Here is a 22442-nt window from a genome sequence, read left to right as displayed (position 1 = left end):
GCAACAGGAAAGCCTAAAAATGTTGCCTGACTTTGGTAATGTTGGTCTGATTCAGTGAAAAAAAATTTTCAGCAAAAGTTTGTGGTATTCTACAATAATCTACAGGCATCTACAATAATTCTTCTACAATGTTCTACATGAATTTGTTAGGAGCTACAAATAAACATTTACCATGATCTACAAGCAGACCTACAAAGATCGATTTACCGTAATTTACCGTAAGTAAAAACATCTATACTGATCTACAAGTAAATAACCCCTAAATAAACCTTGTCACTGATCTACTAAACAAACATTTACAGTGATATGCAAGTCAGATCTCTACAATAACGGATCTATGATGATATACAAGTAAATATCTATATTGATGGAGTAAACTGCTACAATGTAGGATGTACTGATGACCTACAGGTAAACCTCTAGACTGGTAGATAGTATATAGTGACCTACAAGTAAGAGTAACCTCCAAAGTGCTACCTGTAAAGTATTCCAGAGTCTCAGAATCTTTTGCGATTTACGTTGAGGAACATTATTCTGAAATTGTTCCTCAAATTGTAGATACAGTATTTCGCAGATTGGTGAACATCTGCCCATCTTTACTTCTGAGAGACTCTGCCTGTCTAAGATATTCTTTTTATACCCAATTATGTTACTGACCTGTTGCGTAATTAGTTAAAAAAAATGTGTTCCACCTTTTTTGAGATGTGTTGCGGCTATCAAATTCAAAATTGCCTTATTTTTTCTTTAAAATGGTACATTTCCTCAGTTTAAACGTTTGATACGTTTTCAATGTTCTATTTTTATATACATTTTACACAGCGTCCCAACTTTTTTGGAATTGGGGTTGTGATTAGAACTTGCTTAGGGAGTGTAGGTGGAACCTGTCTTATTTAATACCCCTCTCATATCTAGTGTCTGGTGTTCCCTTTGCTATTGAGGTGTGTGGTGTCATCATGCCAAGATCTAAAGAGTTCTGTAAAGCCTTCAGGAAAAAGATTGTGGATGACTATGAGTCTGGAGAGGGATTTAAAAAGATCTCCAAATTATCTGAAATACATCGTTCCACTGTAAGGAAAATCACCTACAAATGGTGCAGATTTCAAACAAATGGCAATTTGTCCAGGACTGGCCGTCCTAGCAAAATCAACCCGAGAGCAGACCTTCCGATGCAAAAAGAAGTCTCTAAGAACCCCAGAATTTCATCACAGGATCTGATGGTAAGTCTTGCAACTGTTGGTGTCAACGTGCATGTGTCTACACTCAGAAAGAGATTCACCAAATCAAATCAGAAACAGATCCAGAAAGAGATTCAGATGAATTAAAGATAGAATTGTTTGGCCACAGTAAAAGCAGATATGTTTGATGAGGACCAAAGACAGCTTTTTAAGAGAAGCACCTCATACCAACTGTGAAGCACGGTGGTGGAAATGTTATGGTCTGGGGTTGCTTCGCTGCTTTAGGGACTGGACAACTTGCATTCACTGATTCAACTATGAATTCTGTATCATATCAAAGAGTGCTTGAAGATAATGTGAGGCCATCTGTCCGAAAGCTGAAGTTGAACCGAAAGTGGACCTTTCAACAGGATAATGATCCTAAACGCACTAGCAAATCCACCAAGGAATGGCTCAAGAAGAAGAAATGGAGGGTTGTGGAATGGCCTAGTCAAATCCATGATTGGAATCCCATTGAAATCTTGTGGGGGGATTGAAACAGACAGTACATGCAAGAAAACCCTCAAACATCTTGCAACTGAAAGATTATTAGAAGTAAACCTCTGCACTGACAGATCTACAATGCTCTAAAAGTAAACTTCTACCCTGATGGATCTACAGCAGGCCCGGACTGGCCATCGGGAGCACCGGGAGAATTCCTAGTGGCCTGACAACTGATCTGGCCTGCTGCCCTGCTGGGGTTTTTTTTAAAATTATTATTTAAATTTATTTATTATTTTGTATTATTGCATGTCCTATGTACTCACGTGATCCTTTCCAACTTCAGCATTTGACAAGAAATCTATAATAAATCATGAACCTGATAGTTTTGACTTGCAATGCTACCATTCTCCAAAGCTCCGAAGCTCCCAGGTGGAGCCGAGAGGGAAAGGGCCCGCAAAAAAGAAAGCCCTCTAAAAAGAGAAGCAGCAAGAATGTAACAAAATTACTGACCAGTTCAGGGCTTCAAGTGCAGCTCAGTCTCATCTGTAAACACTGTAGCTTTGTGTTCGCTAACTTCGCTAATCAAGTATTTAACCACAGTTTCACTACTAGCACACTATTACTACCGTCACTCAAAATAAGCTAAAGGACAGCATTGTCTATTGTATAGTTATAATACTAAGTAATTTAGCAGACGGATATCCAAATCTATTATTTTAAATGTTGAAATGACACATACTGCTAGGGCAAACAACAACAACAACCAACACTTTTCCAAGCTTCTGTATGAGTCATAAAAGGTAACATGTTCAATATTAGGATTTTTCTAAATAGATATTGTCATGATGTAGTTAGTATTGCACTTATGGATCTACAGTGATTTACAAGTATACAAATATACTCGTATAGCTCTCTATCTCTCAATAACTCTTATATCTCTCAAATATACTCGTACGCCTCTACTATAAGGGGTGGCTTAATGGTTAGCACGTTCGCCTCACACTTCCAGGGTCGGGGGTTCGATTCCCACCGTGACCCTGTGTGTGCGGAGTTTGCGTGTTCTCCCCGCGCTGTGGGGGTTTCCTCCGGGTACTCCGGTTTCCTCCCCCAGTCCAAAGACATGCATGGTAGGCTGATTGGCGTGTCCAAAGTGTCCGTAGTGTATGAAAGGGTGTGTGAGTGTGTATGTGAGCGTGCCCTGCAATGGATTGGCACCCTGTCCAGGGTGTACCCCGCCTTGTGCCCGATGCTCCCTGGAATAGGGAGGTTTCCCCGTGACCCTGAAGGAAGGATAAGCAGTATAGAAAATGGATGGATGGACCGCTACTATAAGTGATATAGTATGTTACTGTAAGTGAGTAAACTTCTACAATGATCTACAACTAAACGCTTTCACATTGTCACTCAGTACTCAGAAATAACACGGCGTCGCATGTGTTTAATATCATTTTGTGTTGTGTAAATCAGCTCGTAAGCTGGTAAATATCCAAGACTAATGATCTGTAGATCTCGTTAATATTATTATCAATTAGAATATGAAAGACAAAACTTTTCTGCTTGATCTGCTCTCTAACTTGAAGACGCTTGGAACATTAACTGAGCAAACACTGGTCATGCTTTTTTTTTTCCCCTCTAATGACGGTATTTATAATGTGCCAGTGAGGGCAAATTAAAGAATCATTCATGAGTATGGTGAGCTGTTGCAGCTATGACATCACTTAAACAAGGAAACTGGGGTTTACGCTTTACTCGTTCTCTCTCTCTCTCTCTCTCTCTCTGTCTCTCTCTCTCTCTTCTATGTGTGATTAGCAGCAGTAATAACTGTGTGTGGGAGTCTGGCCTGCGTGAAATATTGAGCAGGGAACCAGGGCGGCTCCTGATGAATCTTTCAGATGTGTTCTGAGGCACAGGCTAACGCAGAAAGCACTCCACAGCATCAGGAGCCCTCTTCACTCCCCCGCTTCACCCACCGAGCAGAGCAGCATGTCTGTCCGTGGCCATGAAAATCTGCTCTGCTGCGGAACGACAGGGAGAGCACACTGGCGGAAACACTGGACTTTATTACACACTAAACGTTTAGACGACACATTACTGTCGAGCTACTCGTGATGAAATAAGAAAGTATGTCAATATACTGTACGTGGAGCTGGTGAGCTCGTTGTGCTGCCTCAGCCAACCCCAAACTGGTTTCAGGTGAGCGTGAGATCTGAGCTGCCGAACGTTACGCAACCCAGAAACTCAGTTAAGTGAGGAATAAAACACTCGGGGGCGTGCTGTTATAGGAACATAATCAGTAAATGAGTGTTTCAATGCAAAGTGTTTCAATACAAAGTCCTTATTTTCACTGATTTATTGATTAACAGCACAAGTGCTTCATTCTTTTTATACAACAGAAATTTGACACGTTGTACTTTTTATCCATTTATAGTTGCATTTAATGTTGTGGAATGTCCAGTACATTATAGCAGCTAGCAAGCACTTAGCATCTCCCTCACATTCTATTTAACTTAATAAAACAAACAACAAAAAAACAAAATGCAAATGAAGACTTTCCTGTTACGGAAAACTTACTGACTGTTACAAAGCGCTATAGAAGCAATATCGTATTAGAACGAGCGCGTTAATATAAACCTTTCCTCCACGTTCATGTCGCTACTACTGTACTACTGTATGAACCATGCGATTATATTGTACATGACCAATCAGATTCGAGAGCTTCGGACCAATTAAAATGGAGGTTTGGTATAGCTAGCGTAGCTGAGGAGGTAACATTAGCTAGATATTTTTTTTTAGCAGTCAGACTGGATGTTTGTACTATTTTCTTCACGTTGCCTGAATTATAAAGTCACAAAATTAGTGACCCAGCCAACTTTACCATACATTTGTGTATGACGATGACATCACCGCACATCACTTCGTCTTTCTTGCTCGGAAGACACTTTTTTTTTTAAAATATCTAAACTCCTTTTTCATTTAAGTTTGGTTGTGATGTGAACAGACCTGATACAAAGCTGCAAGAGGGAGCTTTTCCTGGCACACCCCACTGACTCAGACCTCAGAGAGTGAGGATTAATACACCTGTCCCCTGCACACATTCATCACACACACACACACACACACACACACACACACACACACACACTCCGTCTGTGAATCAACTGCAGCGCTGTCCAGTACAAGGACGGGTCACATGCTATGAGGGATGCTGAGTTAACCACTGGAGCACAACAACAAGGTTTACACTCACACACACACTTACACACACACACACACACACAAAGGATTCTGTATACACACACACTCTGTCACGCTCCATGAAGCCCAGCTCATGCTGAGTAAAAAGTGCTCTCACTCCAGGAACCCCTTCAGGTGACAGACAGCGAAAGGAGGTATTTCTTTGTGAGTGTAGAAAGAGAGTGTGTGTATGTCTGTGTGCACATATGTGTGTGTGAGCTTAATCCAATGTCTGAATGCAAGAACCATGTTTTACGGTTAATGTTTATCCGTATGGACACACTTGTTAGGATTTGTACAGTATCCTGTATTTCCTCACTGACTCTCACGGCTGTGTTTATTTCTCCTTTGTCATATAACACGAGTGTCCCTAAGTAGTGCGCACACTCCAGCTAGTGCTCATGCTTACAGCCTCAAACACCGCATCCCAGCCTGTGCATGCACAGCTGCAGCTGTAGGTTCCTTCATTAGCTCTCTCTCTCTCTCTCACACACACACACACACACACGCAAGTGAACATCAAGCACACTCAGCTGATTCTAAAGATGGGAGGACTGCAGTGCATTATGGGTAAGTGCTTGAACACAATATGCAGTGCAGATGACCTGAACGTTTTCTGCTGACATTTCTAGGGAGTGAATGAGACTCAAGAATAAAACTGGGTTTGTGCAAATATTACATGGATATACCGCAGGAGGCGGACCATCAGAACCATCAGAACCATCAGAACCAATTCCAAAGTGAGACAATGAAAGGCAACAAAATGAACGTGAAAATGAAAGACCAACGTCATAACCAAAATACACATGCCCAAACATAGATTAGTGATCAAATGAAACATCTGAACCCAAAGGCAACAAGTGTGAAGTGTGAAATATACAGAAAGAAAATGCAATCAAGTTTAAAGTTCAAGGTCAATGACATTAATAACAAATAAAGATTTATTTCTTTGTTCTCCTTTAAAAAAAATTACATGATCACTGTAATATTAGACACGTTTTAATATTCTATTCCATTCCAGTAGTCTCTGTTCTGTTCCATTTCCTTCTATTCTATTTTATTATATTCTATTTCAGTCTATTCGAGTGTATTTGTCCTGTTCTGTTATATTGACCTCTATTTTATACCGTTATAGTCTGTTTATCTCTATTCGGTGCTTTCCTTCTTTTGCTTTCTATTCTATTTTATTTCATTCTATCTTTTTTTTTTTTTTAGACATTTTAATGGTTTCTGTTAAATTACATTCTATTTTATTCTACACGACTGGATTCTATTCTATTTCATGCTTTTCCATATTCTTTTTCATTCTAATTTTATTTCATTGGATTCTATTGTGTTCTATTCTAGTGTTTCTGTTCTATTTGATTCTATTCTATGTTTCCATTTCCATTCTGTTCTTTTTCATTCCATTGACTTCCATTTTTTTTTTTTTTGATCCAATTTCATTCTGTTTTGTTCTGTTTTATTTGTAATATTCTACTGCATTCTATTATGAGGTTTGTATTTCATTTGATTATATTCTGTTACATTTATTCAATGTCACTGGATTTTATTGTATTCTATTCCATTTCATTGAGTTCTGTTCTGTTCAGTTCCACTTTATTCTAATGTATTTTGTCCAATTCTGGGTTTTTTTGTTTTGTTTTGTTTTTTACATTGTTTTCTATTCTACTGACTTATATTATGTTATGTTCAATTTAATTCTATTCAATGCTTTCCTCCTTTCCCATTCCATGCTTTGTATTCTATTTCATTCTATAATTTATTTATTTATTTTTTGTTTGTTTGTTTTTTTTTTACATTTCACTGGATTCTATTCCATCACATTCCATTTTATTCTACTCCATTGGATCCTATTCTATTCTATTCTATTCTATTCTATTTCATTCTATTCTAGTTTTCCATTTCATTGGAAAACTAGAATATTCTTTTTGCATCCTATTGGATTCTATTATGCTCTGTTCCAGTTTTTTTTAAATTCTATTTCATTCTGTTATGAGGTTATTATGAAGTATTTCATTTCATTTTATTCTATTCCATTTCATTGTATTCTGCTCTGTTCTATTCCAGTTTTTTTCTATTCAATATAATTCTATTCTGTTTTTTCTCATCCCAATGCATTCTAAATCTGAGAGTTATAGTGAGACACTGGTGTTTTCTTACATGCTAGCTGCATCTCTTCCACTTTCCATCCTTTTTATAACTCTCGCTCTCTCTTTCCTTACATTCTCTCTCTCTCTCTCTCTCTCTCTCTCTCTCTCTCTCTCTCTCTCTCGTTTTGGGATTAAGAGGATAGAGGATAAATGATCAGCTGAAGATTGTGAGTGTTTTGCCTGCCGGTGAGCATTGGGCAAACTGCCCAAGCAATTAAAGCTTGATGTAACGGGTCCGTCTGCAACAGGAAATAAACAAACGCTATGAAATCTTTGATTAAACACTGATCTGCCCTTTGGGGCTTCAAAGCACCACTTTCAGCACAGAGCACCGGCGAGTTCTCTTGCGGCAGAACAAACAGGAAGTTTATATGGAATTTTCCCCAGTGTGTAATGTTTTGCGTGTGTGTGGAAGAGACAAGCTGTGGTTCTTTCCTCATGCACATGTGTATGTCTGACCCTATTAGATTATGTGGCTCTCTCTCACACACAAGCTTTTAAATAATTGTTAAGCTCCAGCGCAGTTGGGAGCACTTTAGAAGCTCTTTCTCCTACAACATTTAAGGCTTTGGCAACAGTTCTGCTGGCCTGTTAGAATGCTCTTGTGTGGGAGAGTGCAGGATGAATGAGTCTGTCTCACATCCTGAACTCCCAAATGACTGATATCCGCCACAGTCCGTTCTGATAATGAGTTTGATGAGGCGTGATCAGGCTGACAAGGCAGAATTCAATCTTGCACCATTCAGGACATAGGGTTATTCATATGTATGCTGTTTTTATGTAAGGAGCTATGTATAATAAGAATTTTCTAAACCTAATCCTCAGTAACCACAAAGAAATTGTTAAACTATTTTGAAAGAGGAGCATATAGTAGTTTTTACATTAAAAAAAAAAAAGCTCAAAAGGTCTATGAGATGATATTAATGATTTCTCAATAGGATTTTCTGTGGACTTTTATTATTTGCCTCTTGAGACTTTTGCAGGCTTCATTCTTTTTTTTTTTTTTTGTAGCATCTTTATGTCTGTGTTTCCTCCGTTTCTGAATGATGATGGACTCCGAAAAAAGTCCATGATATATTTTCATCATCTTCTTCAGCTCTGTAAAAATGTCAGTATGTTCTGTTCTAGGTCTTGTGAGAGATGATTATCTGATTCACACTGACTTTTACCCCAACTGTTTAAAGTCGAGCCTGTTTAAATGGTTCAGGTCATTTGGCATCTTAATGAGGCACATTGAAATAAATTAACTAGAGTAGGTACCTGAAACTACTAACCAGAAAGGTTGGAATCAGAATCCTGCAAGAGGCCTGAAGGTATGATTTTTTTTTTTTTTTTTGCTTAAAGATTGTGCAAGGCTGATGAGATGTTTAGGAGTGCAGAATTGGCTTGCAGGGAACTACCGGTGTTCCAAAGCTATGCGGATATTTCCAGTGCGTGACACGTGTTGCAATATCATAAGATCTCACTAGAGCACCATCATTGCGTCTGTGTGTAGCACTTGGGCCATGAACGTCAGGACAGAGTGCTTCATCTCTTCCTAGCACCCGCAATGTGTTACACGATCCATCACATTCTCAACAAGTCAACAAGCCCTGAATAAAATCCTTGCATCGTGAAGAAGAGAATTTGTGAAGGAACAGTGCTGCGGGTTCCATAGAACTATCCATTTCTACTCTGGTGCAAAATACTTTAAGAGTAGCTGCCACTCTTGCATCTGCAAGCTAGCACTGGCCAACCCATTTCCAGACAATTCTGAGCCCAGAGCTTAAAAACTGAAAGATCATTATCAGACTAGATGAATCGCCCAGACACAGCTGAAGATGTAGCCTCCTCGCGCTCCTCTGATGAGAAACAGAAAGGATGACTAGTCACTGGGCTATATAGAGGGTTCTCTTCAAGCCAAGGGATGTTTGAGCCAGACACTACATTCTTAAGATGGTCAATACCAATACACTAAGCACATAGCTGGTACCCATCTTTGACTTATAGGGGGTTCAGGTACCAGTTCCACAAGTGTGAGTATATCATCATGAAAAAAACAGGAGAAAACTGACTCCAGATCCCATAGATGCGTGTTAGTGGGAATTCAGCAGTAAACCTAGCAGACTCAGCCGTGAGTAACTCATCATATGGTGAGGGAAAATGACTCAACCTTGCTAGCTGCACGTAGCCACTGGTCTGCTGGTTGGCTAGACAGAAACTGATGTTGAATACTCTAATGAGAGGCTCGCGTGGATAATAAGGGAAAGCCGACTTGAATAAGTGAGGTCATGGGAGTGGACAGGTTTTACTCTGATGCAACTAGGAGACAGAAAGAAAGGCCGCGTTCATTAACATAAGAACAAAACAAAAATTTTAACTGTAGGAGTGGGCAGGATTGGTCAAACTTCCTTCAGGAGTCAATGGGATTGGAATTAAAAAAGTATAGTTATGTGTATATCTCAAGGACAAGGTACTTGCAGCTCTGCAAAGCTAGCTGCTAAGCAAGTAGCTCTGTTGCATGAACACGTGGTCTGATGTGTGTATGAGCCAAGAAGAAGAACAGGTCAGATGACTATATGACAGCAATGTCTATTGCCAATAAGTGTCTTACTTCACTCTGTGACTTTGTTGGAAGGTCTCGGGAAACACACTGGCCAGTCGTCAGGTGGTTCTCACCTCCTCTGGTGGTTAGGAAGTGTGAAATAGAACTAAATGAATAGAAAGCAAATTACTACAACATCCATTTGAGATGGTCTCGGACGGTGATGTTACCTGATGATTCTGCGTTAGCGCTCACGGGGATTTTTTAGCCGATCGATTGCCGTAGCTCATGAAGGAAACTTTGGTTAAGTCTCAGTGATCAAGCAATAAAACTATAAGCGCAGACAAACAGAAAAACGTTTTTAACATGAGCAAATTACTCCAATAGTCCCGTGTGGCCAGGATGCTGTTTAAAAAATAAATAAAATGAGATGGTTATGTAAATGATATTGCATTTTTTTTCCTCTCCTGTTATGACAGGTTGGTTCAAAATCAACAAATTGCTAAGAAGTGTTCGATGATAGGTTTACTAAAATGGAGTGAGCGTTCTTTCTCCCCCCCACAATCCCTCGTGGCAGCATGCCTAGGAAGATAATTTGTTATTATTAGCAAAACCAGAATTGTGTTTTAGTGATGTTTTCATGTCACATAAAACCTGGAATTGCCTTTGGGGCTGAGGTTGCAATAAAGATAAATTAGAAATAGATTGCAGAAACTGTTTCCATCCATAACTGTGACTTTTTATTTCATTCTATACTGTTTCAGAGAGTCTTCAGTGGTCGAAGTGGAGTCTCTCTCTTTCTCTCTCTCTCTATTTTACTCTCTCTCTCTCTCTGTCTCTCTTTCTCGCTGCAGTGGATGATCCCACTTTTCCTGTGGGCTCTGTCAGGCCTGACTTTGCTCCAGCTGTTTGTCACATTAATCAACCTCCCTGGAGTGCCCACGTACACACACAAACACACACAGGTGTGTTTCCGCTGCTGCGTCACATATGCACGCACACACACCAGTTCTCCCAGTGCTCCTACTTACACCATGCCTAAATCCCAATGCAGCCGACTTCCTAGTGAGCACGATATAAAATACACCCTATGTAACGTAATGAGTACTTTGAGATTCAGCCTGTAACACTAACATTGACGATGAATCACAGTTTTTTGCCTTCTATCTCTATATATATGCCACTTGACCAAAGCAGTCAACAAGGAGCCTTCGTTAGGCATAGGGGGAAGGAGGAGGAGGAGGAGGAGGAGGAAGAGGTTCCTCTATGGTCACGTGATTGTGCTCTAGGACGCTGGAGGACACTGGGAAGGACTGCAAGCGAGTGCGCCCATCTGGGGAGCAGGGATAAAAATACTGCGCTGACAAGCCAATTAATCAGCTTTCAGAACGCTGCAGTGCAGGGCGGAGCATCCTCATAAGGGTATCATGGTGCGGTCTCTTTAAAACATAGGCTGCATCCTAATCCATGTACCAAATACATGTCTGTCAACGTATACAGTATATTGAAATGTATTTAATAGGAACTGTTGTTTTATTTTTATACAGCACTGGTTAATTCCAGTTAGAGGGGGACGGGGGGTGGGGGGTGGGGGGGGTAGGGTGGACGACAAGTTTGCTAACACCATTACCTCTCATTCTCCCTTATTCATCACAGTTCTGCCCTTTTAGTGGAGAAAATTTGATGCACAAAGCAAAATAAGGAAGTGTGGGGTGGCTATAAGCAATTCTGTCACTGGAATTAATCACCTGCTCAGATTGAGGCCGAACAGCAGAAGGGAGAGGAGGAGAAACGTCCTGCTAAAAAAAAATAATAATAAATAAACCCAGGGTGTGTTTGAATCTGGAAAATGATACCAGTGAGAAGCTAATGAGAGAGAATTATTATTATTTATTTATTTATTTTTAAGTGTTTCTCTGCTGTATTGGATGCAAGTCAGACTCAAGGCTAAAACGACTCAGAAATGAGTGTGATTCCAACTCCTGAAATGTAGAGACTTGCAAAGACACTGAAAACAGAAACGTTGATGGCGCATGTTATTAGCAGAGAAAAGCCGGTGTAAGATATTACAGCGGATAATTTTGGTTTAAAATGTTGTTAGCGATAACATATTTATTAGCCATTATCGCTTCCAGGTCAACATGAATGTTTAGAACTGCATATAAACCGGATAGCAGATGTTGGGAATTGGGATTTAGGGTTGTATGCAATTCTTTCACCATGTTTCACTTCACGTTCCACTATAACATTACTTCTACTTTACTCAACGTCACTTTATTTCACTGAAATTCAACTTATTAAATTATCATAGGTTTTATATAAAGCTTGTGGGTGAAAACAGGCCTTCGATAGGAAATAATGGAACACTGGACGAACGCCAATGTATTCTTTCTTAATGTTATCAATTTTTGGAAAACAGATCTATATTAACCTAATAATTAATACAGAAGAATAGTTCTGTTAACCTCATTTTGTTTTCAAAGTCTACGTTATTGGTGTTAACTGATAGTAGATAATAATGCATAAACAATTTTTTTAAAAAATCCTTAGTTGATGGCTTTTCAAACGCTCATTTGATGCTTGGTTTGATCTCCAACCAAAATCTAACAAACCAGAACTTATTAAGACAAGGATTAGATGATCAGGTGGGCACGATTATGCTTGGAGTGTTCAGGAAGGTAGATGTCCAGGAACAGGGTTGGTGACCATTGCTTGAAAGTAATGTTTACTTTTTCTTTTGAATCACGCTCGTTTGTCCATTCACATTTCATTCATTCCGAAGGTGTTTTCGTTTGTGTTCGCTCTCTCACATTCCCTCCTTGTTGCAAATCGTAATTGAGTATCCTAAATGATGCAGTTGAAATCAATTGGTCTGTTTCTTGTGGTAATAAAAAGTAATTCCTCGGATGCAGTGTTTAAACGGCTTATTTTGTGGAGAATAATCATATCAGGGTGAATTAAATCCGAATATTTTGTGGAACTGGATCAATATTGTTTATTATAGAATATTGCGAAACAGAAATGCGAGTAGGAGTCACATGGACATCTCCATTGTAGGCTAACAGGCTAACACTAGTCACAGCTGTCAACTGTCTGTATACTGGTTGAAAACATGCCTTGGAAGGTCTTCCAAGTGAGTCCAAAGATATTCCTTTTTGAGGACGTAGAAAAACGCTGGCTCTAAAGACACTGACTCATTAGAGAGCGAGGCAGCAGGCAGCCTCCGGTTTCAAACACACCCACTGTTTGCAGGGCCGATGCCGTCTCGACAGATTCGCTGTCACCGGTACTCCCTGAAGCCGGGGAAATAAATTAGAGGGGGTTCCACTCTGCTGACTGTTACTGCTCTCACTCCCTGGGAAGCTTTCATGGCACTTTTCTTTTCCTTAATGGACAATTTGTGGCGCTGCCCTTCAAGTGCAGATCACATGCAGGTGAATCCACAGGTCACAACAATAAAACGAATCACTACAGCAGTTATAAAGTTGGCCATGAGCACAACTGTAAAAGCAGAGATTTAATAGCAGAAATAATGTGTGTTCCTTAGACAAACATTACTGAAGGTATATGACAGCAGTATATATTTATATGTGTTTTAACCTTTATTGAAATGGACGTTTTTGGGTTTTTTTTTTTTTACATTGGAACGTTGTGCAAGGCTGCTGAGTGTGTCATAGGAAGCCTCGAGCTATGAGTGGTGGTCAAGGACACAATTCAAAACCAAGAGCTAAATGGGATTTGTCAAGGACAGAACAAAACACTGTGCTTGAGTCCACAGGTCTCTAGGCACTGATCAACTGGTTATCACGTTTCTATTAAGACTGTACATCATTACTGAAATTATTGTATGTGATTACATATGAGACATGTAAGGAATAAAACACTGGGGATGTGCTGTTGTGTGATGAGGCCCGATGCAAAGCAGAGTAACTGTTAAATGTAACCATCCCAAAGTTTATTGTTTTCCTATAACAGCACGCTCCAATGTGGTTTTTCCCCCGTTATACCACAGCGATTTGCCTCCATTTGCATTTTTTTTATTTATTAAAGAACGACATGCCATACATTCGATCTATTTATCCACACGTTGTGGAATGTCTATGAAACAATTAAGTTCCTGTTATGACTCGTTTTTTTCCTCACCAACCTCTCATCTGTTCTTTCTCTTGAAGTTAATAAGACAAAAAATGCATCTTGTTACCAAGAAAATGCAAAAAAAAGAAAGAAAGAAAAAAGAAGAAGAAAAGCCCTCCGGTCTGAATAGTTTCCTGTCAGGAATCTTACAAATTATTTTACAAAATCCCACTTTCAGTGTGTTGCTCAATTCCTAGAGCAGCAAGTGTTGCTTCAGCTTGTCTTTATCATGGCTCTAGTCCTCTCTCTGATGCCTGCCCTGTAATTGATTGGTTGCCCTACTGTGTTCACCTGTTCTGTGTTAAGTCCTTTAATAGTTTGTCTATTTGTTTTGTTGTTCCATGTTTAGTTTTTTTTTTTTTTTTTCTCCATTTCTCGTGTTTTCTAGGTTTCTGTCTCGTGCCTGTAGCCTCACTGCTAGATATTAGATTACCCTAGGGTAACTTTGCCTGCCTGTGTTTTGACCCACGCTACGGTCATTGATGATGATTTCAGCATTTGCCAGAATAAAGCCCATGCTGAATTTACGCACTTGTGTCCTACATCATTCTTTAGCATCACCGACGCGGGAGACTCAGAAAGATATCCTTACAAGAAACTTCACCATATCAGTAGGTGAATTAGAACGCGTGCACATTAATATAAACCTTGCAGCCAGAACTACTGGCAGAGGTGCTGTTATAAGAAATGAATCAACAACTTTTGACCAATCAGAATCAAGAATTCAACAGCACTGTAGTATCAACATGTTTATTAGATGTGTATGTATTGTACCCTATTAACATGTGTACTCGTGGTTGCTCTAATAAATCCGAATCCTCCTGGGACTTGATCGAGCATCGTGCTGGTAACTGAGACACCATCACCTCCAGTAAATATGATAATAAGCAGTCGTCTAAGGAAATCTAAATTTATGTTTATCCCTCGCATTAGTGGGTTCTGTGTGTCATACTTGTCAAGCCCAAGGCCCAGAGGCAGGATCCAGCTCACAAAGCATTTTAATTTGCTCTCGTAATGATTTATGTTTCCATCTGAATGTGGCCCACAGCTGCCTTCACTTCAATTCCCAAAAAGCAGTCAGGTCACCAGCATGCCATGCTGTACACCCACCGGTTGAAGACAAACCTAAAGACAAACCTCTTGACCAAGCATATTCGGTTTATGCTGCAAACGGTGGTGCAATATTGTTTCTTTTAACAGATCGGATGTAAATCTATGTAAATTTCATGCAATAACTATAGCGGTAAAATGAGATTAGACATTATGTGCTTAAATGAACACAGCAGCATTGGTTTTGTTATTATTCATAAAATCACAATTACTGGGTCTCACTGCAATAATTTTGCTGGTGTCTTTTTGAGTATACTTATTAGCCTGCTACAAATATAACAAATATAAACTAATTACAACCTCGTCTCTGTTTTTTTTTTTTCCTCCGTTAGCAGCCTTTTAGCCGTTGCATTAATTTTGTTTCGTGTCCCATAGCAGTTGGTGTCCTCTGCTCACTCTCATGCATGGATCTGGGCTGGAAACTGGCCAGGCCTTGTTCCAGCACTAATTGCACACGGAGCGTTTGAGTAATTAGGCAATTGCAGTAAGCACTAGTTTTAAATAAGGTAAAGGATCTAATCCTCGCCACCAGGCAGCCAGACTCCGATAGACGATTGGCAGGAGCTGCTATTTCTCAGCGCACTTCCCTGGACTGGGCTTCCTCTAGAGGTTTGGGACAGAGAACGGATTGCTTTGATTGATGTTCGGTTTCCTGCAGAGCTTGTTATCAGGTATCAGGCTGATTCCATTGTTTTAATAGCAAATGTGATACACACTTGTGTAAACAGATCATTGTGTACTGATATCTCACACAGTTCAGTCTGTGAGCCTAAGGTGTTGGCGCTAATTATTCTGTAGATTTTTTTGTTGTTGTTGTTGAAAAAGTAATGACGATTACTTTTCAGGATACCAATCCAAAGTCTGTTGGACATGATTCAAGGCTGATGTAATTACACTGAGTTTGAACGCACCAGTGGAAACGAGATACAGGACTTACCGCTGATTGGCAGCTGGAAAAAATGTTTGTTTATTGTGTGCGTCTTAAAGACATACAGTAAATAAGTTTCCACATCTACATTTCTGTAAAGCTGATTTGTGACAATGTCTTTTTTTCATAACCTCTACTTCCAGTCCCCTCCGGAACTACCGGAACGGCAAAGTTATTTGTTTTGTTTTTTTCTATCCAGTGACGACATTTGGGTTTGAGATACAAACATGAGACGATACGTCAGAATTCCAGCTTTAATTTCCTGATATTTACATCTAGATGTCTTAACCAACTTAGAACATGGCACCTTTTGTTTGAAGCAACATATTTTTCAACTTATCAAAAAATATTGGAACATGTGACTGACAGGTGTTTCTTGTCGCCCAGGTGTGCCCTGTTAGATTGATTGGTTTTTAAACAATTAATAGCTCTGAATGTCTACTCTTGCTTTGAGCCCTGGGCTTCGACCTGTGAAGACTGCATTTGTTGTTAAAAAAAAAAGGATAAGCCAATATGAAGACCAGAGAGCTGTCTACGGGAGAAAAGCAAGTCATTTTGAAGCTGAGAAAAAGAGGAAACCCAATCAGAACCATTGCACAAGCACCGGGCATAATCAATACAACAATTTGGAACGTCCTGAAAAAGTAAGAAACCATTAGTGTGCTAACAAACAGATACTGAACAGGTCAAAACAAACAAGAAATGAAAGAAGCTGCGGTACAAGCCCGGAAAAGCATCAAAAAAGAAATAGGCTTGATTAAGTTTAAATGTTTATTACACCTCAAGTGTTATAAGCTGTATTTTAGGGATAAATTCACACACTTACTGAATCTGTATCCTGTGTTTATATGTTTCTGTAAAGCCGTTTTGAGAGAATGTCCATTCTTAAAAGTGCTATACAAATAAAAGTGAATTGAATATACTTTATTATGCATTCAAGGAGAACAATACCACCCATGTAAATGTTTCTGACAATGTTTTTTTTTAAATTCCTGCTATACACACGTTCTTCTTCTGTGTTATCTGATTTTTCTTCAAGACCTTGCCAGGAGGCTGTGGAGCTGGTTGGACAGTCTCTTGAGCCTTTTAATCTCATCCCAGAGCAGCAAGATGGGGTTAAGGTTGTGTCACTAAACAGGCCATTATCCATAGCACTGCATGCTTTCTCATGAACAGTTTTGAGGTTTGTTTGGAGGTCACTAGAAATCAAACACTGAACAGAAAAAAAAAAGACTATTTAGCTGGAGCACAAGGTGCCATTTCAACATTTGGGAAGTCGTTCATATCACCAAAGCAACCACAGCAAAACAGTGAAAGTCGAGAAGCACTTTACTTCTGGTCCATTTTACAGACCATCTGGCATTTCACCTGTCCGATCGTCAGACTGATTGTCGGTAAGAACTATTAGCCATTCCTAATAATGGAGGAGGTGGAAATAATTATAATGGGTTGGAAAACATAAGGAGGATGAGGAGCGCCTTATAACTTTTCTTCTCTGAGTTTAATGATTGACCGCTGGATCATGATCCATGTGAACACTTTGTGGCATTTTGCATTTTAACAATGAGAATCATTCAATCAGTCAGTACAGCCAGAGCAATCAGCAACGTGTAAGGAAGAAAACACATAGAGGCATGTTGTAATAGGAAAATAATCAACGTATTGTAATGTAGTGATGTAATGTGGCCTGACATGAAGTAGACTTATCTGTTACCACCCCAAAGTGATTATTTTCCCATAACAGCACATCCTGAACTGTGTTATTCCTCTTTCACCACAGCAATTTGACAATTATTACAATTTTTAATTCATTAAACAGTGACCGGTCTTACTTTTTTTATCAATTTATAGTTACCTTTAAACATAAGTGGTACCTATACAGTACCAGTTATAAACCAGCCTCTTTTTGTCTCTCTCTTAATTTAAGAAAACAAACAAACAAACAAAAACCCCTACTGCTTGTGTTGTTAATAAGAAACCATGAAGCCGTCCATCATGAAAGCTCTTCCATGGAAAACTAAAAGTTACCAAGCTGTTACAAAGCGCTGACACTGGAGACTCCTTCGGGAAATGACAAATATACATCTCCTCATAGAAAACTTCACCATATCGATCATTCTTTTTCAAATCTATTTATGTTGAGCAGCTGACATACAAGTCCTTGTGATATTTGTTATTATAGAAACAGTAACATCTTAGAGCAAATACATTAACAGAAATATGTAATGTGCCAATCAGAATGGAGCATTGAACAGCACTGGGCTTTAAATATGACTAAATGTATTTATGATTTGATATCCATTACATGCAGCATGAGGAACGGAAAAAACAACCCCACACCTTTAAACCTTTTGAAAATCCAAAATCACTCTGATGCACACTCCTAGCCAGCACTTGACATGCATGCTAAGAGCTAATTATGAATTATGGGGATTTATTTACCTGGAAAAGCTATTACCCTCTTAACACCTTCAATCTTCCTCATCAGTGCATTTAGTTAAGTGTGTGGTTGGGGGGAGGGAGGAGGAGGAGGTGAGGGCTCCATGAGGCGTGACTGCTCCAGGTACCCGGGCCAGGAGCCTCCTGACAGGGCCATTAACTCTGATCCAGCAGCCTAGCCACCGCCGCTGAGGTGAAAGGAATAGGAAAGAGAGAGAAAGAAAGAGAGAGAGAGAGAGAGTTTGGGAAAATTTAGCCGGCTGTAGTGGCTTCACTCCTGGACCTGACTGATTCCTTCCCTGACAGAACAGGCCTGTCAGAAACCCTTTGGCACTGGCGGTGATGCTGAGACGATCGATTTCCCATGGAAGCTGGAGGTGCCAAACCTCAGCACCACTTAGCGCTGGTGTGCGGATGAACGGCGTCTCACCTGTAACCTTGATGTCATAGTGGGAGTGAAGGCTCACTGCAGAGAAAAGACGAGGACATGACACAGAGAGGCTTCAATTTGTAGCCAATAACAGAGCACAGCTATAGCCTGGATTATTCTGTGTGTGTGGGGGGGGGCGGGAAGGGGGGGTTGGGGGGTGGGGGGGGGTTGTCAATGTGAACACCTCCACCATATCACTCTTGTGTGTGAGCGTGTGAGACAGAACAAGGTGAGAATACCATAGCATGCAGATGCAAAATTAAACCACCTTCTGCTTTCTTTTTCTTTTTTTTTTTTTTTGGTTTCTCTTCCAATGTGTCTATCAGTCCTTCTTGTTTACAAAGGACCATTAGGCTGGTCCTTCTCTTCGAGACCCAGGCGTTTAATAAGGAATTGGGCCTTGTTTTTGTAAAATCATTTTACAAAAACATTATTTTTTAAAAGTGTTTCATTCCTCTTTTACTACAGCAAAAACAGTATTTTTTATCTGTTCATAGTTACATGCAATGTTGTGGATCATCCGTGAAACAAGTTCCTGTTATCACTTATAGCTATACTATACTATACTATAGCAGCTATAAACAGTCATTCCCTCACCAGCCTCTCTTTTTTCCACCTCTATTGAAGTTAATAAAACAACAACAACACAAAAACCTCCTCAGAATGTCATGTTAGGAACCAGAAAGAACAAAGTCCTGAAGTCTTTCCTGTAGTGGAGAATGTCCTGACTGTTATAAAGCCCTGAGCCTGGAGACTCTTCCCATAAATATATAATAAACATCTCCTCACAGAAAATTTCACCACATCACATTGCTAAACAAGTCACTCTCCATACGCTGTTACTATGGGAAATTAATCAATCCCTTCTGACCAATCAGAATCGAGAATTTAACTGTGCTGTGTTTTTTGCAGTTTGGAAGTAAATTTGTGTTGGAGTGCTTCTATCTCATCTATTTTTATACTAATATGTACTAAAGCAATTCGGTCCATAAATAAGCTTTTAGATAAGTTATTCTTTCACTTTTCAAAATAACATCTGTCTTCCGCGGAGGAAGACTCTAAATCCAAACGTGTGAGGTTGTGTGTGTGTGTGTGTGTGAGAGAGAGAGAGAGAGAGAGAGAGAGAGAGAGAGAGAGAGACTGTCTGGTAAGATGTGAAAGCATCTGATGGAGCATGCAACTTTGTAGATAGAAACCGTCTCACACGCAAACACACACAGAGCATTTAGTTAGACCCTTCTGATTGCATTTGATCTCACACACACAGTTGAGGATTTGTCAGATGAAAGGCTGATGCACTACAGGGCTACTCTCTTTTCTTTATCTAGACCCAAATCTCCTCTCCAAAATGCCTCCGTAAATATTTGATGCCTTCTGAAAAAGGCTTTCTTTTTTTTTTTTCTTCTAAAGGAAGCGGTTTGTGTGTTAGAGAGTGAGACTGAAAGAGAGAGCGAGAGGGAGAGAGAGAGAGAGAGAGAGGGAGAGAGGGAGAGAGAGGGAGGCCAGGTTACATCCTTTAGGCCAAGCAATCCAAGCTAAAAGCTAAGCGCTAAGCGCTAAAAAAGACATACAAAAAAAAAAAAAAAAAAAAAAAAAAGGGCTATGAATTGAGGATCAGGGCCAGAGCGCATGAACATTCACAAAGGGTGTTTATTTTCTGCCGCACTCCCTGGCTGACATTCACAGACAGCTACAGCATTGCATATGTAGCACCATCTCTCCATGCTCTCGTGCTCTCTCTCTCTCTCTCTCTCTCTCTCTCTCTCTCAAAAGTGTTTTTTCACTCCTACATGCTCTCTCAAAGATAAGCCAATATGTACTGCAAAGTTATTTTAAATGTATACACATTACTTGATGGACGTCTCACACACACACACACACACACACACACACACACACACACTGAACAGACTATCCCCCACTGCTGCCATTACACACACACGTATTCATATTATCCCATATCCTAATAAATGACAACGTGTGGGAGCTCTAATAGGAAATGAGCAGAATTTCTCCACAGCACACCAACAATCCCATGAGAATAAATCATTTATACTCCAGGATTTTCACCCTGTGTAGAGCGGACAAGAACCTCGTCACGTTCCCATGTCCTGAGAAAACCTGTTTACTCAAAGCTCACTTATAACAGCCGTAGTTAAAGGCATTAAAGAACAAGAAACTGCCTGATAGTTCAAATCAGCCTAATACACCAAAAACGGCATGCTAGTGATGTATAGTTAAAGGAAAAGGAAAACTGTCCACCATCATTGTTTGAAGAAATACTTTAAGTTGTATGCAAATGAAGGCTGGACACGCAGCGTGTAGAGTCACGTCACGCCGCACTTCGTGTCAAGACCTCATTTTAATTCCATTTTACCAAACGTTTTAATTCACACCGGTCACATTAGACACACATCAAATCCCAGCCTGCATGCTGCACTACACTTGTTTTATGCTTCAGACTATATCTACTGTTTTTCACTCACGCACATGGGTGAAGCACAAACTAGATAGTAGTATGAATCTCCGGAGATATTCACTGAAATCTCAAAACCACAATTTGTAAATGCTGCACATTTTATTTAAAAATTACAATCTACAAAGACGTCATGATGGTGCAACCTGTAGCTGCGTAGCTACAAATTTGTTTTTACACATTTTACACCAACATGGCGAAACAAATATACCAGTTTTTTTGACTTTCACGCTGTCTCATTCTTAGAATTGTCACGTTATGGACGTAATGGAGGTTAGGATGGATGCAAGCGCAGATACAAGCTTTTAATGAAGAGAGGCAGGTAGACAAATCCAAACCATGAGACAATAGCGTGGTCAAACGTTTGGTACGGTGATAAGACTCAATACTTCGCAAAGTTATTGTGTTCAATCAGTCTCTTTATACTCTAGTTGTGAGTGTTGTGAATTTGATGCAGGTGTGCGTGATTAGAATGAATAGAGTGAGTGTTCTGGGAATTGCAGTCCATGACGGCCATGTTTGTAGGCCGCAGTGCAGGATGGGAAATGTAATAACGTTTGCTGTGATATGACAAGAATCTGCTCAGTCCTATATGATTTATTATCCTACAATTGATATGTGACCAACTTTGTTGAGAATCTGGGGTAGGCTTACTGTTTATTCATGAATAATGCTGACATAGAAAAGGACTATTTCAAGTATCAGAGTTACAGGCAAAGCACCCAGGTAAGCCTATTAAATCATTTATACATCAATGAAACCATTCGATTGTAATCAATTATAGTCAGCTATCAACTTTTTACTGGATGGCCTCTTATTTTTAAAGGACTCCGCTAGTGTTTTTCAAACACTTTATCACTAGCTCATGTATGATTACAACTGATAATGATTTCATCAATTTCCGGTTATTCCTGTTGTTTTGTCCAAAAACTATTTGAAATGTTGACTCGTTGGAGCACAAAACACGATTCCACTGTGCTACTGTCCATCTCAGATGAGACCGAGCCCAGAGAAGTCGGTGACACTCCTGGACAGTGTTGATGTAGGGCTTCTGCTTTGCAAAGTAACTTGCATCTGTGGATGCAGCGGCGAATGGTGTTGAGTGACAAAGGTTGACCAAAGTATTCCCGAGCCCATGTCAGGATCTGCATTACAGACTCATGACGGTTTTTAAGACAGTGACATCTGAGGGAACGGAGATCACGTGCATTCAGAAGTGGTTTTTGGCCTTGCTCTTTACGCACCGAGATTTGACCGGATTCCTCGAGTATTTAATTATATCATGCACTGTAGAAGGTGAAGTGTCCAAAATCCTACCGATTTTGGGGAATGTTGTTCTCAAAGTGTTGGATTATT

The sequence above is a fragment of the Ictalurus furcatus genome, chromosome 24 (genome assembly GCF_023375685.1).
Source record: "Ictalurus furcatus strain D&B chromosome 24, Billie_1.0, whole genome shotgun sequence".
NCBI lineage: Eukaryota > Metazoa > Chordata > Actinopteri > Siluriformes > Ictaluridae > Ictalurus > Ictalurus furcatus.
The sequence above is the reverse complement of the archived record's forward strand: the minus strand, read 5'-3'. Positions refer to the sequence as shown.